Genomic DNA, 6,000 nt, shown 5'->3' with positions numbered 1-6,000 from the left:
TGTTGCACGTGCCAGCGCCGAACGAAAGAAAGTGTGGATGGTCGTAGCGAATAGGCGATAGTAACGCAACGTTTATTAATCACCGTCGGATAATTACGTTGGTGTAGCCGATCGATCGTCAACGTTTCTCACACCTGCCTATCGTTCCTCTCTTCGTCCGACGAAACGTCAGCTAAGATCGTATTACATTGGTTCGTCTACGAGATCGTACGCTATTCAGCGCTGAAGGACTCGAAGAGAGCGAACAAGCGATACAACGTATCCCCCTAATCTCACGAAAGAGCCGGCTGATTAATGGATAACAAGCGGCACCGTGGAAAAAACGAAGAAGACGATAGAGAAAAAAGAGAAAGAGAGGGAAAAAGAAATCGTTGTCCCGGTTCGATTCGCCCGGCTCTCGAGTAATGTGTCAGAGCCGTTGAAGGGGTTAAAGGGGAGCAACGAAGTATCGGATCGAGGTAAAGTGCGAAGTAGAGACGGCCCCTTATAATAGCGCGGCTCGTTGGGTGGTCCAGCAAGGCCACCGTGGGTGGCCCACTCACCAACACCGTTTCGATATTAAACACGGCCACGTGTAACGTGTGTACGTATATATGGCCGGTGATACAGGCACGCACACGAATCCGCGGGGCCGCGTTTAACCGCAATATATCATTTTACTTAGCACCGAAGCGGTGAGAGTGCAGCCGGTGGCCCGCGGACCAGCAACGTAACAAGTATATTCCGTGTCCACTTTACAACGACAATGTTGCTGTATTTATGCACGAGACAGATAAGATGCTTTCTCCTTGGTCATTTTCATCTTCTTCTGCTGTGTAACACGTACACCAGCCGCAAAGTAGAAATTTCGCGCCGTGATTCCTCTCTTTCCCCACTTTTCCTGTCTCTTTTTCTTATGGCGTATTAGCTCTCCTTCCTTGGGATTCTTCTTCCTCTCTTTTTCACTGCCTTTCGATCTTTGTGTTCGACTCGTGCCTCGTCCAACAGCCTCACGACGATGTAAGCGTTTTTTAACGACCATGTAAATCGCTGCAACACAGACCACATTGAATACGTGTAAATATAAATGGAAAAAGGAGAAACTTGACTCGACAGCGATAAAGCCGAGGGTGGTTGGTTGGCTTTCGTCTGGGCAGAAGGGTTTCGAGGTTCGAGTGCGTTTTCGCTTGGAAAATGGCGGCTTCGGTTAACCACAGCTGATTGCGTTGGCAACTAAGTTATTGCGGATTTTGTCGTTAGGTGGTATTGACAAAATCCGCAATCACTTAGTTGCCAACCAAATAATTAAAAATAAGTAAACTGAAATTTATGAGATGGATGAAAATATATGCAGGATGTAAGGTGGTGTGTAAAAATATTATACGAAATTGTTATTATATTGAAGAAAAAGAAGACAAGTGTGAGAAGTTGAGGATGCTGAAGCTTAACGAGCACGAATCGTGAGCCTGAGCAATGTTTTAATGTATGAAAAGGGAAGAACATTTTGGATTGTTAAATTCTTTATTGGAGTTAGGAAGACAGAAGAAAAGAATATTCGAGTTGATAGTTGAACGTATGAAGACGCACCATGATAAGTAAAAAATATATTCTAATTACTCAAACTACATTCTAATCCATAGGAAATGTTGAAGTAATTACTTCAAGAATAACTTTTGTATATCCATGACCTGGAGACCGCTGTTGCGAAGAGAATAGAATTTAGTGAAGAAAATTCAAAATAACGAGAGGACCATATTACTGTGCACTTGAATATAAATTTTGTTTTTGGGTTACAAGCTCTAGGAACAAAAGAGATATAAGTAGATTTCTATCGCTGTTTCTTGTAACCTTCAGCTAGAGCTACACACCAAGGTTAGTTTTTTGGTAATGCCAACCTCAACAGGAAAGTCCTTTGCTATAAAAATATGACCTATTATCTTCTATTGTGTTGTAACACTGTAAGAATGAGGATGTGGACCAGCATACACTATACCTATATTTATTTCAATATATTTTGCTCTTACAAATTCATCCACTCGTTGCTCTATCAGTTAACCTCAACAGGAAAGTCCTTTGCTATAAAAATATGACCTATTACCTTCTATTGTATTGTAACACTAAAAGAGTGAGAGATCTGGATCAGCATATACTATACCTATACTTATACTTATTTCAATATATTTTGCTCTTACAAATTCATCCACTCGTTGCTCTATCAGTTAACCTCAACAGGAAAGTCCTTTGCTATAAAAATATGACCTATTACCTTCTATTGTATTGTAACACTAAAAGAGTGAGAGATCTGGATCAGCATATACTATACCTATACTTATACTTATTTCAATATATTTTGCTCTTACAAATTCATCCACTCGTTGCTCTATCAGTTAACCTCAACAGGAAACTCCTTTGCTATAAAAATATGACCTATTATCTTCTATTGTGTTGTAACACTGTAAGAATGAGGATGTGGACCAGCATACACTATACCTATATTTATTTCAATATATTTTGCTCTTACAAATTCATCCACTCGTTGCTCTATCAGTTAACCTCAACAGGAAACTCCTTTGCTATAAAAATATAACCTATTACCTTCTATTGTGTTGTAACACTAAAAGTTGTAACACTATACTTATTTCAATGTATTTTTCTGTTATAAATTCATCCACTTGTTGCTCTATCAGTTAACCTCAGCAACCAGAATCGAAGACTTGTTGCCAACACGCTGTGTCAAACGTTAAATTTCGTAGGATTGAGAAGAACCTTCTCTGGTTTGAAATCATTTTGAAGGACGAGAAAATTGTATATTTCACAGAAAGAGTTGTATTTGCAGAATGTGGAATTTATAGAATTGCGTGTGCCACCTCTTAGTCGCAGGGAAAGTTGAATGAAAAAAATTGATTTAAATTTGCAAGCAATTTAAATAAATATAATATTGAAAATGTTCTGTTTACTTTTGTTACAGACGCATATTTTCTCATGTCGTCAGTTATGAAATTGCTGATATTTAGTGTGCGTGTGTTGAAGCACATATACCCTGTGAACCTGTCTGAAAAACAAGAAATATGTTTGTTCAAAGTGTTCTTTTTACTTTTGTTACGAAAGTATATTTTCTCATGTAGCGAGTAAGAGTTACTCTGAAATTGACGATGTTTAATGTCCATGTGTTGCAACATGTGCAACGCTTGATGCCACTTACATTGTTTTACCCGGTGAACACTATTCGCACAATTTAACGCTATTAGCAGTTACTTACAAGTGGAGATTGCTATGAATTTTTAATTTTTCTACCTACGGATCTTGTCCTCCGCAAGGAACCTAAACTCAAAACGCAGAAATTTTCATTATTTTAAATTACCTTTCGTCAATTACCTTTCTCGCGACTACGACAGTCATTTAAAATATCCAACTAAAATCACAAAAAAATTCTAAAACCCAGAACATCTCAACATTGTTAACAACCATCGAACTAACCTACCAGATCAGGTAGCAAGCAAACGACCAGTTAGCAAATTTCACTCAAAATTGCACACTCATCGTCGCCTCTTTCCTTCTAAAATCTAACTTTATACAAATTCCTAAAAAATCGACAAATCGATAATATCAGCAAGGTTAGGTTTAACCTGTTGCAACGTACACTCGTCGCTTCTCGAGTTCCCAAAACTAAGACATCGGGTCTCGTGCTTGTCCGCTGCTTATCTCTCACTCGAATTCCTTTATTCCCAAGGACCGTGCCGGTTATCATCCGACGGTAAATAGATGCCGAGGTAGTTTTTCAAGAAGCCAGCAAAACGTAGCGAATGGCAAAGCGAGCAGGCGCCCCACATTCGCTTTGCAATGGCCAACGTGGGGAGTCGTGATCCTGTCGACGGACAATGAGATGAAAAATAAAGTGCTGGACCAGGTCGGGTTAAAGGCTTCGTTGCTTACATACGAGCCGACCCTCTCTCTTTCCTATCCCTCTCCTTCTCCTCTCTTTCTTTCCATTTTCGTTGTCCCCTGTCCTTACGTCCCTCGCCCCGGATTCCGCTAAGTCAATTCCGTTGAGGATAAGGCAGAGGCGTCAGACGACCTGGGTGGTCTGCATCCTACGCAAACAGAGTATACAAGGGGATACACGCTGGTTGAACAGGTAGTGCTCACGAAAATTTACTGACTTTGCGGATTTCGTGCATGCTGCACGCGGCGAGGCTAACTTTTGGAACAATGCCTGCCCCCTCCCCCTGTTCGTCGTATTTTTACGCGTTCCACCCCTACGCAGATCTGTCGACAAAAGCCGTGCGTGGACGATGGAAAACGGCCGGAACGAGAGCACGGAGACAATGCGAGTCTGCCTTCTCTTGGGTTAAACTGGTTGTTCGGTTAGAGCTGCCACGAGGTTTGGTCGTACGGAGCCGCGATCCCGCAGCTTATTTTATGGGGGCCGCTGGTAATGGCGCTTCTGCTTGAGAAATTCGACGCGGCTGAAACCGCGAATCCCCGCGCTATGTTATTTTTATGCCACTTGGAGCTGCGCTTTATGGATGTATCGCGTGTCTCTTGCAACATCTGTTGTCTAGCTACAATGGAGGAAGATGGTAAAAATCATCTACATTTTGATAAATATGAATTTTTCAACTTGTACGTATTCTTTGTATTTTTGCACCTTTAAATTGAAACGCTGGAATATTTCTATTTCGCTTCGGAGAATTGCTGCTACTTCGTCCACCGACCACCTGCACATCCGTGCGAGCTAATCGTTTTTCGTTGGTCGAACGCATAATTGCCATGGTCCGCCGCCTCTTTAACTTTGGCGTTTACGTACGTTGAGCAAAACAAGCTGCAAAAAGAAGCTTAAAAAACTATCTGCCTGAAAAGCTGAACGTCCTTGTACGAAGCTTCTGTACGTGGAATTTTCCTCTGTCGACCCTCTTTTACTCGGAAATCTCCACCAGTTGAAAGATTTTGCCTCTTCAAAAACCCCGAAGGACCCAATACTTGTCGCAGTATGCTAATGAAGTAATTACTTGAGGAAAAGCTCTACAACTTTTCTTTCGTGTATCCGTGACCTGGTCGAAAGAAATAAAAAAAGAAAGAAGAAATTCAAAATAGTGAGGGGTCCATATAACTGTGTCCTTGAATATAAATTTTGTTTTTGGGTTACAGGCTCTAGGAACGAAAGAGCTATAAGTAGATTTCTATTGCTGTTTCTTGTAGCCTTCAGCTAGAGCTACACATCAAGGTTAGCTTTTTGCTAATGTCCTTTGCTACAAATATATGAACATGCTCCCTATCAACTTCCTATTGTACTGTAACACTGTAAGAGTGAGGATTTGGATGAGCATACACTATACCTATACTTATTTCAATGTATTTTGCTCTTACAAATTCATCCACTCGTTGCTCTATCAGTTAACCTCAACAGGAAGCTCCTTTGCTATAAATATATGACCTATTATCTTCTACTGTATTGTAATACTAAAAAAATGAGGATCTGGATCAGTATAAACTATGCCTGTACTTGTACCTATACTTATATCAGTGTATTTTTCTGTTACAAATTCATCCATTCGTTGCTCTATCAATTAACCTCAACAGGAAGCTTCTTTGCTATAAATATATGACCTATTACCTTCTACTGTATTGTAACACAAAAAAATGAGGATCTGGATCAGCATAAACTATACCTGTACTTATACCTATACTTATTTCAATATATTTTGCTCTTACAAATTTATCCACTCGTTGCTCTATCAGTTAACCTCAACAGGAAGCTTCTTTGCTATAAATATATGACCTATTATCTTCTACTGTATTGTAACACAAAAAAATGAGGATCTGGATCAGCATAAACTATACCTGTACTTATTTCAATATATTTTGCTCTTACAAATTCATCCACTCGTTGCTCTATCAGTTAACCTCAACAGGAAGCTCCTTTGCTATAAATATATGACCTATTATCTTCTACTGTATTGTAACACAAAAAAATGAGGATCTGGATCAGCATAAACTATACCTGTACTTATTTCAATATAT

The 6,000-nt window shown here is 39.9% G+C and overlaps 2 long non-coding RNA genes across 2 annotated transcripts; both read right to left on the bottom strand.

Moving 5' to 3' along the window:
- Positions 1-3,385: 3,385 nt before the first annotated feature.
- LOC117151878 lies at positions 3,386-5,052 on the bottom strand. The gene is made up of 4 exons (XR_004462033.1): positions 4,628-5,052; positions 4,140-4,541; positions 3,913-4,070; positions 3,386-3,844 (listed from the first exon to the last, which is right to left on the bottom strand). It is a non-coding gene; the product is annotated as an uncharacterized LOC117151878 (long non-coding RNA).
- A 470-nt stretch (positions 5,053-5,522) lies between these two features.
- LOC105681008 lies at positions 5,523-5,891 on the bottom strand. The gene is made up of 3 exons (XR_001102405.3): positions 5,827-5,891; positions 5,649-5,660; positions 5,523-5,551 (listed from the first exon to the last, which is right to left on the bottom strand). It is a non-coding gene; the product is annotated as an uncharacterized LOC105681008 (long non-coding RNA).
- Between the last annotated feature and the right edge of the window lie 109 nt (positions 5,892-6,000).

This window comes from Bombus impatiens, unplaced genomic scaffold (genome assembly GCF_000188095.3).
Source record: "Bombus impatiens unplaced genomic scaffold, BIMP_2.2 scf_0501, whole genome shotgun sequence".
NCBI classification, from domain to species: domain Eukaryota; kingdom Metazoa; phylum Arthropoda; class Insecta; order Hymenoptera; family Apidae; genus Bombus; species Bombus impatiens.
This window is presented reverse-complemented; position numbering and strand designations above follow the sequence as displayed.